General features: G+C 40.9%; 1 protein-coding gene across 1 annotated transcript in view; it reads left to right on the top strand.

The window, feature by feature from the left end:
* Positions 1-3,054: 3,054 nt before the first annotated feature.
* Positions 3,055-17,323, top strand: part of ROBO2 (roundabout guidance receptor 2) — a 1,045,807-nt gene continuing 1,031,538 nt past the window's right edge. The window contains exon 1 of the mRNA XM_032097063.1: positions 3,055-3,266. The gene's annotated coding sequence lies outside the window, so the exon portion shown is untranslated. The remainder of the gene's footprint in view (positions 3,267-17,323) is intronic.

Below are 17,323 nucleotides of genomic sequence, written 5' to 3'. Positions count from 1 at the left end.
TCTATCACAGCAGTCTCTTTTTACCCTGTGCACGTATTAGGAATCATTAGCTGTCACTAGAGGATAAGCATCCACATGGAAAAGCTCTGTAATGCACACAAGGTGCAGTCTATTGACATTACATCATATGCCTTGTTATATTACCAAAACAATTAAGTTATCTGAGTATCAACACTGCATGTACACATCACATCATTTTTAAATCAAAGCACTTAGCAGCAAAGAAATGAATAATTAAGAACACATAAAACTTATGCTGCCCACACAGTAATTATTCTTCTCCAGACTTTTACCTTAATAGACTATAAGGTCTTCAGTGAAGGCAGATTTTTGCTGTTGCTGTCCCATACTTGTTTGTGTCTGACATAAGAGGACCCTGTGTGCTCTATAGCAAAAGCGGAGGAGGCCAAAGATCTCGTCTTCAAAATATGTATATGCATCTTGTAATTTTAATTCCATTCTAAGCTGATCATTATTCAGTCCTTGATAATTTCTCATAGTAACTGTTTGGCCCTTGTTTGACTTTGATTTTTCACTATCTGAGAAAAATTTTTGTCTGGTGGAAACTGCACTGAGGCCATGGATGCCAAGAACTCATGCCATGTCAGAGCAGCGCTACCCACACTGCCAGGTGTTAACCATGAGGATGGTTTTGATTGCCCCGTAAAATGAGCATACCAAACTGGACACTACCCTAAATGAGCTTCCTAACTGGGAGCTAGTGGCTAGCCCAGGGCAGCAAAGAAAGTCTTCTCTGCCACAGCAGGATATTTCATACATTGCTTCGTGCAGTTGGTCCCATTCAGTTCATGACTTCTGCCACCAGCATTTTAGCTCTCTTCTTCCATGCTTCATCTCTCAGACCATCTGTACAGCAAGGTGACTTCTGAGTGCGAAGCCAGAGCAGCCTGAGTTTTGACACAGTCATATCCATAGTCATGGATCAGTACTGGATATGCTCCAAGACACTTCCACTAAAGAGGCCTGTGTCTTCGCTGTGCAATCTGTGAGGAGCCTAACTGGCACACCTGCTTTCAGGCTGTTGTTGGGGAAACTTGCACCATGCAATTTTAAGTGTGTTGCGATCTAAACGCCCTTTCCTAAGCTTATGTTACTGTCTACATCTCAGATCCTGAGATTTCAAGGTCTGTCCTTCCTCCAGTTTTGCTCCATTTTGCAAAATGTTGTAAATGCCTGGCTCTAGGTTTTGTCATGTGTGTGTGTATGTAAATACATATATTTAAAATATTTTCTTAGCCAACGAAAGGAAGATCAGTAGAAAAAGAAGACATTTTTAAATGTACGTTAAACAGTAAACACCTTGGGCAGGCTGTGAGGAATTGCATGTATAATTTAAAATAAAAGGCATACATATTAAATAATTATTTAATTACTTCCGTCTGTCCAGCCTTCCATACTCTCTTCCATTTCCACAACTGTAATTTGTATTCTCACGCCATACAGGTATTTAGAAAAGACATGCACAAAAGTACATAATATAAATATTGATGAACTGAAGGGTCATGCATATTGTTTCTAAGATAACCTTACCTACCCCTTGTCTTTCTTGATCATTGATGAACTTTCCCCAAGTCTGCTTCTATTTTTTTTTCAATCACTAAACTATTTTCAACAAACAGCAAGTGGTGGGTTCTTTTTGTTTACACTTTATGTGAATTGTTAGTAATGAAAATTTCCTTTCTCAATGTAAAATATATTTTTTTTTTTCCAAAATAACTTAGCAATGTTTTTTTGACAATGCTGAAACACAGCTTTTTTGTTGTCCTGGAATGTTTACTTAATATTTAACATACTCTTGAGATAAAAAGCATTTATGGAATTATTGAAATTTTTATTGCTGAGATTTACAAAAGGTGAATACTTCCCTTTCTGCTTGAGAGTGCCTAAAATGTGAACTCTTATCTGAATTGCTTCATGGACATCTCTGTGTGGAAAAAAAAAATCTGGTTCTGGTCTCATGCTCCTTGTTGGTTGTTCCTCACAAAACTATGCTGCTTTATTTTCGGGCATTACATTCACAATACCAATTTTCTGGAGGACTTCAAGTCATATTTCTCAGAGAAATAGTGCTTGGAGAAGCTCTGTAAACACTTCAAGTGTTGATAACCAAGCTGTAGCTGGTAGTGTTATTGAGGCACTACACTTAAAGCTTCCCAGAGAAGCTGTGGCTGCCCCATCCTGTTGCAGTGGGGATACTGCAACACGCATATATCAAACCAGGAGTCCCGTGGAAAGGAAATATATACGGACAGACAGATTCTTGATAGCTGTTTCACCATCCCTAGGAGTGTCCAAGGCTGGATGGGGCTCTGAGCAACCTGGTCTAGAGGAAGGTGTCCCTGCCTATGGCAGGGGGGTGGAACGAGATGACCATTAAGTTCCCTTCCAACCCAAACTATTCTGTGATTCTCTTGGTTCCATGATTAAATACAAGAAGCAAGGGGGAGGGAAAGGAATGATTTGAAGAGGAAAATCATTCTACAATTTAAGTACATGCACATCTGGAATCATACAGGGATCTGGCTCTATGTGTGAAACCTCAGTCATTTCTTAACCTCTCTATCCCAATGTCCTCAGCTGCAGAATAAGGTTAATAATATTTGCCAGCCAGTGGTAGTGGATCACTCATCTGTCAGAATGCATGCAATAAAGTATGATTTCTGTGTATTAGGGGGGATATCAGTGATTCTTCAGGCACTCATGAGCTGATCCCTATTTTCAGAGACTGCTGGCAGAAACCACTTGGCATATTCCCAGGAGAGATAGCATGCCATCTTCAAAGGATGATAAAAATTTACGACTGGAGCAGCTTGCCCGATCTTCCAGCACGGTCCAGCAGGCGGGGTTTGGCCCATGTGCTGTTGCCGGCGCCCCGGGGCCGGGCCGGGTGCCGCTGTCCGCGGTGCTGGAGCTGCGGAGCGCCGCAACTTTCGCGCCCCGCCCGTCCGTGCGCCCACTCGGGCACGTTTCCCGGGAGCGCGGCCTCTAATTAAACTAACTCCTCCCTTCGGCTGCAGGAGCCCGTAGGAACGGGGGCCTTCCCCTCGCTCTCCATCCGCTCCCCTTCTTCTTTTTTACCCCCTTTAAACAGAGCAAGTGAGCTTCCTCCTCCTGGGCTGTGCAAACTGCGGACCGCGCACTCCGGGGGCTTTAATTCCAGCGAGATCTGCCCCCTCCCTCCCCCGACAAACTTCGGGCGCCTCCCGCATCTCCCGGGACCGCGTTTCGGGGCTCCCGCCGCCCAGGTAAGAGGTGGGGGCAGAAGCTGAGAGATTAAAAAAAAGGGGATGGGGGCGGAATCCTGCGGTTTAGACCCAGCACAGCCCGAGCCGGGCCGGGGCTCACCCCGGGGGCGGGCGCGGCGGAGCATCCTCCTCCTTCAGCGCCTCTCCGGGGAGAGGCAGCCCCCGGTCCCTGCACCGCCCCGCCCGGCGCCGGCTGCTCCCTCGGCAGGTGCCTCCCGCCAGGTCACTTCCCCAAGTTTGGCAGGGGCTGGGGGTGGGAAAGCGGGAGAGGTCGGTGGGCGCCGGGGGCGCGGAGCTCAAGGGCAGCGGGGATAACACCTGGTGCAAAGCTGAGCTGTGCTTCCAGCTGGGCTTGTTCTGGGCATCCCTCAGAATCCTAATGCCAAAGCTAAGGGAGCAGTCAGGAACGTGCTGGCATGAAGAAAGAGCATCGGAGTTTTGCTCGTTTATCCTATTTTACCTACAATTTAATGCATAAAAATGTCAGTTATTTCAAATTATAGTTCACAATATACCAAGCAGTTCAGCTCATAAAAGGTATTAGAGTGCAGTATGTAAACTGGAAATTGCAGAATTCCTTTATTAATTTGGAACTAGCATAATATATTAAATTTTGCTGAAGTTAATAGTAAGAAAAAAGTTAGGCAAGAAAGATAGTTGCAATTAGCTTTGGGAGAAGTAATACAAATGCAAATGAGTGTGATGACACTTCAGTACAGGCACGTTGCACCAAAGAAAACCCAGCCTGATAAATTTAAGCTCTGCGCAACCAATCCAGAATGAGGCTTTTTTTTTTTTTTTTTGGTCATTCTCATAAGTTTAGATAAGTGGCGATATATCCACTGCATACATATGTCTTTTATAGATAAAGCATTTATGATCAAGAAGGAATAGTAATACTCACATGGGTCCTTACAAAGGCCTCTAGGATTGCAAAAATAGTCTCTAACTAACTTTATTGTTAAAAATCTTGGGCCAAGAATAGGCAGGGTACCAGCTGTAAATCCAGGGAAGTAGTTATCCTTCTAGCCAAAGTTATGGTCTGCTATTTAAAGTTGTTGATACTGGGTTACTAATTTCTGATATAACCTACATAAAATAAACTTCATGAATTAAAACAGTTGTGGAAAACCAACCATATTTTATTCCTAATGTTATAGAAATTAATGATGGAAACTAATTTTGGACTTACATGTGACTTTTTACATTTCAGGTACTTCATACCTGGTACACATTTCACTATTTCTCTGGCACAGCTGGATATAGTGTACAGCAAGTGTACACTGTACAGCAAGTGTAGTGCATAGCAAGTACATGGGTGGCTGCTTTTGGTCATTACACAAAGTGTAAGCCAGAGCTACAGAGGCAAAATTGTTAAAAGTATTAATTCCCTTGTCTCATGTCTCCTGCTGGGCAGTGAGAAATAGGTGCACTCTACTGCAGCTCAAATCTGGTGCAAGTAGGGGGTGTTTACCTGCATCTTCCCATCCAAGGCTCCATCAGCAATGTCAGTCAGAGAAATGATTGAATGATTAATGGAATGAGAATGATTAATATGGGCACAGGATATTCACAAGGTTGTTGCTATAACCAACAGTTACAGTGGACATTTAGGTGTCAGTCTTGGTAACATTAATAACCCATGTGCCATTGGGGAAAACTCAAAACACCAGACGTATAGTTTCTTTTTAGTTAATATGTAGCAATTGGGTGTGTGTGTCTTTCCTCTCTTAAAGGACCTTTGCCTGTATGCAGAGGACTGTCATGTGATCCGTGTGTTGCTCAAGCTGCTGGAGTTCTTATAGTGTAATTATGGTTTGCTGTTTCTCTGAGTAGTTATGAATTTCATTTGCACATTTTACTCTGGCTTCAGAATTAATTAAAAGGTATCTGTTTTGATGTCAAATAGGGTTCTCAAAATCAACAGAAAAAAATGCTTATACTGAAAGTCCCTTTATTCCAAAATTCTTTACTTAGGTAGGTTGTAAGCATCAGAATAAATATGAACAAGAATCCCACCAATCTTATTTTTTAAAGAAACAGTAAGAAAAAGAAGTAACATTATGGATGAAAGCTATTTCTTACTATGTTTTAACTGAATTTTAGTTGGATTAATGTTTCCAATGCGAATTTTTGTGCAGGTTCAAGTACTAGGTGGGCGATATTACCTTCCTTTGTCCCTCCTTGACTTCTTGTTTGTGCTAAAATTAAGTTTCCCAACTGTGAGACATCATCAGGCATTTTCACAAGTAGCAATTGAAATCTCTTAACACGCCTACAAAGCTGAAAGCCAAGTCATCTATTTAAAGAGTGTTTTGAAGTGGTGCTTTTCTTTGTTGGTTATCTGGGCAGTGGAGAAACAGTTTATCTGACATCAATTCCCTTGGAATATTTGGGTTTTTCTGTGGAATAACTGACCTTAATGAATGTGGGGAATTGGCATCAGATTAAATCTTTACCCACAGTTCAGCTCCATGAAAAAACTTAGGAGTGCCTTCAGCTCAAGGGCTTTGTCTTTAAACCTTGAATGAAGAGAACCTGTTACAAGGTCAGCTAGAAGTTATAAGGAACAACAAAGGACCACCTATGAAGTCTGTACTGATAAAATATTTTGTGAGAAGGACAAAGCAGTCTGCCCCTTTGGAGGGAAACCACCTGGAGCCCAAATATCTGTTTATCTGAGTGTCACAGTCACAATATTTAGTGAAGTTATTAGAACACAGGACTGCATGGTTCCTGAGCAAGTTCCAGCAGCAGTTCACCATTCCCTTTTGTGTATGATGCATCCAGATATTTCAGAGTGGTTTCCACTCATTAGAGATCATACACTGATCTCCTAGTGTATGTTTAGCTTACTCTAGAGGGAGAGAAAAATCTTGGAAGAAGACAGAACAGTATCAGCCTTTATGAAAGACAGAAACAAGCACTGTGGCTGCAATTGGAGCTGAGGCGGGAGTCACAGAAAAGCATAACATGACATCAGGGGTTAAACTTAGGTGAAAGTAGAAAAATAATGGCAGTCTTTGTCCAAAAAATCCCCTCAGTCAAGGTGTCAAAATGAGATATTGCTTTTATTACACTGTACTGATGCTCAGGAATTGATTTTTCTTTTATCTGCTGGTCTGCTTCTCAATCAGCAGAATTTCTTCATCAGTTCTACCTTGCACCTCACAGCTTCATGGTGTTTGACTGGGAGTCATGACTGGGCTTCTGGAAGGTAGCATGCCCTTGGCTGTGGGAAAACCAATATTAAATATTATGTTGATTTTCACAGTATAATATTTTCTTCTTTTCTAACCTGTTTTAAACCATGATTTGGAAAGTAGCTTTGCTTTTTTTTTCATTAAGACAGCTTACAAAACCCAAGGCCCCCAACAATGCTAGTTTTTCTTTTAAACAGAAGACAAAAGCCCCACAGCAGTAAATTGAAACTAATGGCTGTATTTCCTTCCCTCTTCACCCCGTAAACAAGAAATTTCTGTCACAGAACCCCACTTAGCTAGAGCCTAGAATCAGGGATATAAAATATTGGCTGAACAATGGATTTAAGATGCCACATTCTCAGGAAGCTTGGTCAGAATAAAGACCTCTTCAAGTCACAGAGGGTGTCTGCCCTTAAAGGTACAAGTTTCTGGCTCTCATGGATCAGGTCTTTAAAATCATGAGATGCAACATGGTTATGCATAGGAAAGTTACTCAAAGAAGTTCTTGAGGATTTTAAAATTTACTAGCCACCGTGCTTTTTATCTTATGGAAGCCCAGACAGGTAAACTCTGGAGAGATCCTTTGAAAGAGATGTAAGCAAAATTCAATAAATATTAAAAACTTCTAGACTACTCTCCAAACGCTTTTTGGTAAATTATGCACTCTCTGAACATATGAAGGTATGATTTCTGGTACGGGTGGAACATTACCAGTCTCATTCCCCTGGGATTTATGCCTACTTGAATTTTGCATACTCAACATAACAGGAAAAAAAGCCCTAACCAACTGTTTCCATCTTTGTTGGTACTCCCACTCAAAAAATTAGGTGTTTTTTTGACTTTTCCCATTCTTCACAGTTATTCTGCCCTGATTTTTTTTTTTTTTTTTCAAGTCCATCAAAATTACTTTAGGTCAGGCGGGGGGATTTACAAGAATAACTGCGCTAGTATTCCTTGTTAGTGGTAATAATGTAAAAATATGTAGTATATAGAAAACACTGTAATTTAATAACTCATTAAATCATGATCCGATTTCTTAGCTATACTATGTGATGCTTCATTGGAATGTATTCAATAGATCAACCTCCAGCTAATTTAGTTTTTCCAAACAGTCCTGTACAATATTATTGCAAACATTTGTAACTGTACAAAAAAAAATAAAATACAAAAAAAGCCAGCAGGAACCAAAGTTGCTCTCAGGCACATTAGGAAATCCTGTGCATATCAAACAGCACAACTGGGATGTACTCATTTGTTGGTGGTTAGGAGAGGTGTCAGGCTTTGACAAACCTATTCAGACTTTACTACCCTGCTGGTATGCACCTGAGCAGATCCCCAGGTCAGCCTGGCATCTCCCATCCCTTAGCTGCTCTCCATGAAGACTTGCAAGTCTGTTGGCTGCTGTAAGAGACTGAATAATTGATTTCTGCAGCCATGCTCCCATGCTGGGGGAGCTGGAACGTGGTTGTGCTTCTGCACTCCCTTGAGAACACAGGACTGCATGGTTCCTGAGCAAGTTCCAGCAGCAGTTCACCATTCCCGTTTGTGTATGATGCATCCAGATATTTCAGAGTGGTTTCCAGTCATTAAATATACATACGACACTCATGCAGAGAGTCATTATACCCACTCTTCTGATGGGAACAGAGATTTTTTTTTTTCCCCTTATTTTTTCTTGTTGAGTCAGAGCAAAGGGCTCACCTTGAAAATTCCCCTGCTAAATTCAAGCACTGAAAAGAGAAAGTTTGGGTTAGAGCTTGTTTGCTGAGCCATAGTATCTGCATAGTATCTTCATCCTTCTAAGCAGTAGGCTAAAATGTGTCAGCACAAGCACACTTGCACTGAAAAGTCTTTATGTTTTTTTGGTCACCTTAGGGGGCTTGGAAGTCTTGCTTTCAGCCTCACTCACACTGGTGGAGTGTCTCTATTCTAATTTTCCTTCCCCATCCACTACAAAAAAAGTGAAGAAATGCTTTAGCCAAAATGTTCAAAATCCTATAAGGAAAAAATTAAGTTACATCAACCTCTGCGTGCTTCTGATGTGTGTTAGAGACAAACCAGACCACAGCAGCATGTCCAGGACATGAAAGGTGGGCAAGTGATACACAACATCTTTTATTTATTCCTTTTTACAGAAATTTAGTTATCTACTGTAGTGCCCCCCTTTCTCCTTTGAAGTGTAACACAAGAAAATACATCTTAAACCTCACTGTTTTCTAATGTAAATGTAGAGTGGGGAAAAGAGATCAGAATAATGAATGCTTCCGAGAAGTGCTGATGTTTTAACAGTGGATTTTGTCCCTGCTCCTTTTTCTCTGCTCTTTGTTTGTTGTGGACCCTCATTTTAGACATGAGTGTTTCTCACAAGGTTTTGGTTTTTTTTTTTTTCTAATCTTCCAGTATTATTCTCCATATGTGTTTGAGATCAAAATAGTTATCATCTGAATTTAACTTAGTACATCTTTCTCTTTGTGATAGGCTGCTATTTCAGAGGGTACAATGCCACTATTAATCATCATAAAGAAAATGCATGAAAACAGTCCAAAATATGTGTCAGGCACTTCAAGGTGATGGATGCACAATAGATGGCCCCATTATTATCACTCAGTAACTTGAAAACTTTTGGTCCACACATTTTCTCACTTTAAAACATCATTAACTTGTTCATGGGATCCAATACTTTGTGAAAAATGTATTACTCTTCTACTCACTTTTTCCTCATCCTTCATGCTGCATTGACAGAGCCGGTTACCTGAAATTTCTTAATGCATTGTAAGTTTACTTCTCAGTGTATGAGATAGCAAAGAAAACCAAAACAAATGGTTGTGTGGAACACACGTCAATTATATTGATTTTGATCTGTTAATGTAAAAGCAGATTGTATGAGTGATTGTAATTAGGGAACTTATGTTTATTGGTCACAGTTCTAGTTACTCCTTGGATTTGTTCTCTTTTGTGAATCAGACTTAAATATTGAAATATCTGTGTCAACTGAATGTGGCTGATATTCTCCCTTTAGGATTGTTACAAAAGTTATACAAACCTAGTGAGATTGACCAGTGCAGCCCACAGATATTCCCCAGTCAGATCATTCATGTGATCTAGTCTAACCATCTGCAAAGTAAACGGTTGCAGTTTCCACAAGTATCTTCTGCTATCTATAGTGGTACAGCCAATTCCTGTATCAGAGCCTGTCATCTGAACAACTGGATGAAAAATCTTAAAAGCTAAAGTCATCCAATATTTAAACATTCTATTGCAAAGGAAGTATTCTTTTTCATTTTGGGAAAAAAACCCTTTTTAGTTATAATGAAATTGCCATGAAGGTTCATAGTGTTTCATAAAACTGAAATTGGTAAGTTTCTATACACAAAAGAATGGAAGAAACTATCTTTCTAAAGGCCTTGAAACATATTTGCCTTCATTCAGGAATCATTAATTCACAGTTACAGTGTGTCTGTAGGTAATTTTTATTTCTCCTAACAGTACATATGTTGTTTTCTTTATAACATTAATGTGATGTTAAAAAAATTCTATCTTAAAAATATTGCATCTCTTACATTTTTCCCTTTAAATTTTAATCAGAGAGTATGGAAGAATCAATAGTTACTTAAAGGTTACTTTGAAAGGTTCTGAAAGCAAACCTGATTATAAGTTAGTGACTTAATGATTTAGTACATTACTGGATAATCAATAATTGCTATCTGATGTTCTGAATCACTCTTACTAAATATGTTTTGGAAAGTTTGTAATTACACCACAGGCATGCTGAACTGAAGAAGACATAATCAATGACACAGACAGTGGATCAAGAGCACCCTCAGCAAGTTTTGCAGATGACACCAAGCTGAGGGGTGCTGTTGACACTCCCGAAGGACGGGGCCATCCAGAGGGATTGGACAAGCTCGAGAAGTGGCCCATGGGAATCTCATGAGACCAAGTCCAAGATGCTACACCTGGGTTGGGGCAAACCCTGGTATCAATCCAGGCTGGGCATGAACAGATCCAGAGCAGCCCTGGGAGAAGGACTTGGGGGTGCTGGTGGGTGAGAGGCTGGACATGCCCCGGCCGTGTGCTCTGGGAGCCCAGAAACCCCCGTGTGCTGGGCTGCATCCAAAGCCCTGTGGGCAGCAGGGCAGGGAGGGGATTCTGCCCCTCTGCCCCGCTCTGCTGAGACCCCACCTGCAGTGCTGCATCCAGCTCTGGGGTCCCAGCACAGGAAGGACAGGGACCTGTTGGAGCCAGCCCAGAGGAGGCACCAAGGTGATCAGAGGGCTGGAGCAGCTCTGCCATGAGGAAAGGCTGAGAGAATTGGGATTGTTCAGGCTGGAAAAGAGAAGGCTTTGGGGTGACCTAATTGCAGCCTTCCAGTACCTGCAGGCAGCCTGCAAGATGGAGAGAGACTATTTACAAGGGCCTGGAGTGACAGGACAAGGGGAATGGCTCAAACTGACAGAGAGTAGGTTTAGATTAGATATTAGGAAGAAATTCTTTGCTGTGAGCTTGGTGAGGCACTGGCACAGGAAAAGCTGTGGCTGCCCCATCCCTGGAAGTGGTCAAGGCCAGGTTGGATGGGGCTGTGAGCAATGTGGTTTGGTGGAAGATGTCCCTGCCCATGGCAGGTCCCTTCCACCCCAAACCCTTCTAAGGTTCTATGATTCCACGAATTGCAGAGGCCTCCCTTCTAATGTCACAAGAATCTGTGTTCCAGCAATGGATTTGCCATCTCAGTTGAGCTATGGATGCCTCCAAGCTGACAGATGTCCTCGGCTATCTGTTCAGCTCTGCATGGGAGTTCATGGCTTTTCACCTTCTATGCACAAAGGTTGTGTCTTTGGCCCAGCGAGGGCAGCACTGGAAACCTCTGGTGTGGTATGGACCTTGTTAAGCTGTTCTTGTACTGGCTCTGAATTTAAGCAGGCAAAATTTTATCATTACATTGTGTAAACAATCCTGATACTGCTGGGAAGTCCTATCACATAGTATCTGGTTCCACAGATAGCCCTCTGAGGGAGCTTGTATTTATAAGTCGTTGGTAATGTACTAACAGAAAGGAGGTTAAAAAATACAGTATTTGTAACAGGCAAAGTAAGACATCAGCGATAAATTCAATTATTTTAAATGCATCAGACCAGGCTCTGATTTCAGTTACGTGGATATAAACAGGCCTGCTGGTACCACAGACTTTTGTGCATGCAAGGAATGTCAGAATCTGTTGCTGCCTGCTCTGAGCTTCCCCTCCCCCTCCCAAAGACACGCGATCCCTGCCCATGTGCTCCAAGCTCCTTTGTTCCAAGCGCGGGCAAAGCCAAATGTAACTCAGACTCTTCAGCAGTGTCTGATTGGCCGGTCACCCCAGGTCCACCCCCAGTCCTCCCCTTTCCCCTTCTCCGAATAAAAGATGGTCAAGCGGAGGCTCCGCCTCTCTCTCAGCTCAGCAACTTTCCTGTGAACATCTCTGGTTGTCTGTCTCATTTGAAAGCTTCTAACTGCAGGGAATTGAGCGAGCAGGGAGCTGTATTTCTCCCTCTTTGCTTCTGTATTTGCTCTGCAGCTGATTCAGGTACCGATTTTAGAGCTACTAAAGTGCTAGATCGCCCGTGCTGCCTCTCAAGGCTGCTCGAGGCTTTCTAAGGCATTGAAATACAAGCGCTAGCCAGTATAAAGCTGAAAAGATACCTTCCACAAGAATCTTGTCTCAGGGATGTAAAAATACATCCACTTTAGACTATAATCTGTATTAGAAAAATTTAGTCTGTCCTCGGACTTTCCTTAGACATCAACATTCAAAATACTTATAGGATATTTTTTGAGTTTGGTGATTTTTAAACAGTATTTTGGGGTTTGATTTTTTCCCCCTTTCTTTTCACAACTGTGAAACTCCAAACATTTTATGTACCTGCTAAAACTCTTGTATCATGTTGCCGTTTCAGAGAGATAGATCCAGCTGATGTGTGAGGCTGGCGGCATTAACAATGGCCAGAGAAGCCATTTATTGCTTCCTACTGTCTATACCAGGTATTTCATAGGTGCTGTGTGGAGAGGAAAGCTGTTCTTTAAATATAGAGCTAAGTGGCTAAATTCTACTTCATCTGCAATGGTAACGTCCACTTTTATGAGGCAAGTGATATTCCCATTATTTGCCAGGAAGCTGGCATATTTTTTTGTCATTTGCTAAAGATTTATGGAGTGTATGTTTGCATAGAATAAATACTATTTTTTAAAAATACATCTTTGTAGAGAAACTTATAAATTGATTATACTAAAAAGGATACTTAAGTCTACATAGTTGATGTACTCAGTGATTCAAACAAGACAAAAGCATATAAAATAACCCAGGCAGTAACAGAAGGAAAGCAAAAAACATGTAAGTTGTTGCCACCCCCAAAACAAATTCTGCAAAGCCATGAGTTTTAGTGGATCATGCCATTGAGATGGCAACAAATCTCTGGAAATACAGCTGAAAGCCTCCCAGCTTTTCATGCCAACACTACTTCAACAGAAGTCTCATCTAAAACAAACTTCAGACGTTGTTATAGTCCTTTATATGACAGATTTATCCATGTTCCCTGATTTCCTGCCAACTGACTGCACCTGGTTCACTCTAAATTACTTACAGTTAATTGTCAATAAATGTGAAGAAGGTCCTCTTGCCATTTTCTTTTGGCTGTGAAGCTAGTGAGTCTCATGGCTATTTATCAGGTGGAGTTATACATGCAAGTTTAGAGGAGAAAGAAAAGAGTAAAATAGAAGGCGATGGTAATTGTTTTATTATTTTTTTTCCCCATGTGTGTCTTGGTGCAGGATATGTGTGAGCACAGCTGCAGTAAGGTTGAGATGTTATTTAATTCAGCTGAGGCCTGGTTCGATGGGCTATAAAGGGTGAGGGAGGTGGCCTGGGCTTTTCTTCTACTTGTGTAGGGAGAATTGTTGGTGTAGAAGGAAGAGAGAGAAAGCCTTCCAGGTGAGTTTTTATTTCCCTGTTAGCCTGGTGTTTTTCTCTCTTGTAGCAGCTTTGGAGGGTAATATAAAAATAATCTCTTCTCTATGGAGTTAGAGTAATTAATAAATTTTTTTGTGCTATTTGAGATTGTTATTTGTGCATCTTGCTTTTCCTTCAAGAGGCCTTGCAACACCAAAAACTTGCTTTTAAAATTATTTTTTGTATAATTGTAATTTCTATTCACCTCTTCAAAAGATAACTGAAGGAAAATGGTGAAAAAGAAAAGGACTTTTTCCTGTCCTCTGTGTCTCCTGACCTGTTTCACCTGCTGTTCCTATTGCTTTGACATACTTATGGCTTGATTCTGTCCTTGGTCATTTTATTCTTCTGTTTGAGGGGCTGAAGCAGCACTGGTGTAAACCCAACTGCTGTAAAGGTTAATTACAGACTTGATAGTTAAGCTTTTTTACTGCGATGTAGTCTCTATTAAAAGAAGTGTTCTTTAATTAAAAAATGTGTTTGTTTGAGATAAACCTGTTTGCCTGCACCTGTGTGAAAAGTGAGGCTGAGGATTCAGAGGGGATTAATAGTTTTGAATCCAAGGCAGTTTTCAGCTTCTATAATGAAAGACTCCTGTTGAATTTTCCTTGGGAAATGGAAGCTGTAGTTTGAGCTTTCAGTTACATATGTGTCAGTTACTGTTCTTTGCTTCTTTTCCTTTACAAATTATCAAATAAAAGTCAAGAACTATGACAGGAATAATATCTATAAAGCTTATATTCCCCCACTCTCTTTGCAGTTTTGTGTTGTGAAGTGCACTGCTTTCACCCAGTCCCTGCAGCCTCTTCTGCCTCACTCTTTCTTTCAGGGATGGTTCCTGTGTTGAGAAGAAAATGGCTCCTGGATCCAAAATAAAACCTTACACTTCTTGCTTCTTTTGTTTTCAATTGGAATACTATGGATATGGTGTCTAGGCTCCCTCCTAGTAAGATGGCTGTTTGCTTCTGTCTACTAGTTATGAACTTTCAAGCCAAAAAGGCTTTTTTAAAATGTACACATTTCCTGGTGAGGTTCTGATGTTCTCACAGAATGGTCTGGGTTGGAAGAGACCTTAAAGATCATCTTGTTCCACCCCCCTGCCATGGGCAGGGACACCTTCCACTAGACCAGGTTACTCAGAGCCTCATCCAACCTGGCCTTGGACACTTCCGATGATGGGGCAGCCACAGCTTCTCTGGGCAGCCTGTGCCAGGGCCTCAAGAGCCTCAAAGTAAAGAATTTCTTCCTAATATCTAATCTAAACCTGCTCTCTTACAGTCTGGGTCTTAAAATCAAGAATCAAACACGGTTAGAAAGGAAAAAAAGATTTTACCTTTGTATTTATTTTAAGGATCCTTAGGTGCACCATGTCCAGGTTGAATGCACCTCAATGCACACCACACAATAGATTGAGTATAACATTATAGGTGTTGCTAATTAGCATATCTATCAAAGATTCCCCAATGAGAGGCTTGAGTGAGCCCTCTCCCCAAGGAATCTTCCCCTGGATGGTTCTATCTTGGTTTACAGAATGTGTTCTGGAGAGGACCTTGGGGTCTGGGGCACACTGATCCCTAACTACAAAGCTTCTAAAATGTTTAGTCTCCTAAACAAGTCTTGGACAAACAAGTCTAAGAATGTAGGCTAAAAAACACTAAGAATACAGAAGTTATAAAAAGAGTATAAAAGGGGTATAAAAGAAAAGACAAAAAATCACATGGCATCACTGAGGCCATTCCCCCTTGTTCTATCCTTATGTGCCCTTGGAAAAAACCTTTAGGTACTGGAAAGCATCTTAATGCCTTCTTAGTTGTAATATTTATATTACAGCTGTAGTTACAAATGCCAGCTCTTTGTGGAACTCTAGCTTTCTGTAGACACAGTCAAAACAAAAATTATCTTGGACATTTTAATTAATTGTAAAGTAGGTAAATAACTAATTGAATACCATCTGTTTGCTTGGGCTGAGAATCAAGGATGTGTCTGTTAGTTTGAGGAAAGAATATTCATGAAACAGAATATCTCTTTTCCAAGATCCTGATTCTACAAAATTATTTCTTTGACCTTGCAGTGGTAATGTCCATATATTTTTAGGGCATTTATTTGTATTTGTCGTTCTACATTTTTGCTTTAGAGTTCCCATATTCAGTTGTTTGCTTCTCCTTTCCTCTGGGGGTTAAATAGTCAAAAATAGACAAGGCAAAAACAAATAAAGCTTTTTATCATCCCTTCCTTTCTTCCCTCCAGATGCCTGAGAGGGGACAGGGAGGAACTGTGTGTGCTGGATGCGGAGGGCACTGTTTTGCTGAAATAACAGCTGCTCTAGGGGGCCTCCAACAAGCTCTTCACAAGAAAATCAAGGTGTTTGTAACAATGGAGAGGTTCCCTTGTGCAAAAGGGTTATCCTCCACACCCAGTTTTGAAGCAAAGGACGATTTTCATTCTGAGCAGCTGCAGAAGTGCATGGGCAGCTATTTTGTGATCTGGGCTGGTGGTTAGAGCACTGATTAAATGCAAAAGTGGAGGTTTGAGAGTCACAGCAAACAGGAAAAATTACCCCTCCCCTTTAACCAATCAACCAAAGCCCCTTCTTGTAGGAGCTTCCACTGCCTGCCTTCCTTCCATGTGGGGGGGGGGGGGGTAGGTGAGAAAGGGAGAAACTGAAGTATAGTATTCTACATGTCTGCTTTTGTAGCATTCCTTAGGTTTTTGTTCTGTAAATAATACTGGGGTTTTAGGTTTCACAAAGCAGAGATATTTTTCACTGGAGATTATCGATCAGAATTGAGAATTATAATTTCAGTTGAATCTTTTGTTATGGATGGGTGCTGCATCCATGAGTTTGGAAAATAGCTTTTCTAAAAAGAAAAGTTACTGTAATAGCAATATTGAAAGTATGCTTAATCAGCCAATATGTAAATATATACTTCTGTTTATGTAGTGTTTTCCCTTTCTTTTTTTATGTTGATTTTTTAAAAGATTGTTCTATCGACAAGAATTTTATGGCTCTTTATAATGGAGAAAAGCACAAGAAGTTTTTACAATACCATCTTTTTAAAAACTACTTATTGATGCAAGATTTCTCACATGTTGGATGAATTTCCCAAATATTCATATACTAATTTCTGTGACAGTTGCCTTTAGACTAGAAATGACATTCTTTTTTTTTCCATTCAGTCCTGTGTAATTGGTACAGTTGTGCCAAATCTGTATTTGATTAAACAGATCTTCTGAAGGAGCAGGTCTGAGTCAGAGTGCTATAAGGGGAGGTGTGCTGGGGAGTAATAAATAGGTAAATGTTGCTGATGCCAGTGATGATGCCCAGAGAAGCTGTGGATTCCCCATCCCTGGAAGTGTTCAAGGCCAGGTTGGATGGAGCTCTAAGGAACCTGGGATAGTGGAAGGTGTCCCTTCCCATGGCAGGGGGGTGGAAAGGGATGGGCTTTGAGGTCCCTTCCAACCCAAATCATTCTATAATGTGAAAAATGTGGTAACTGGAAGACACAGTTGGTCCCTAAAAACCCACAATGAAAAGCAACTGATAACACATCTCAATGCTGTAAACCCCAAGATTTTAATAAAATCAAGTTTTAAGTTAATTGTGGGGTTTTGCCTCAGGAAATTTTCTGTGCTATGCAATAAGACTTCTAAGAGACTCAGTGAAGTGCTGCTTGTTCAGGACTTCTAGACCTGGCTGGATTTGGTTTTTGTTTTTTTTTTTTTTTTTTCTGGTGAAGTTCGGGCTTTCTGTATGAAAGAAAAGTTCAAACGTTTCAAAGCAGCTTATTTTGATTTTGTAGTAGCCTATGAGATGACAGTCTTGAGCAAACAGTCAGGGAGGATCTGAATGAAAAAGCATTTTTGCCAATGAG

This window comes from Corvus moneduloides, chromosome 2 (assembly GCF_009650955.1).
Source record: "Corvus moneduloides isolate bCorMon1 chromosome 2, bCorMon1.pri, whole genome shotgun sequence".
NCBI lineage: Eukaryota > Metazoa > Chordata > Aves > Passeriformes > Corvidae > Corvus > Corvus moneduloides.
This window is presented reverse-complemented; position numbering and strand designations above follow the sequence as displayed.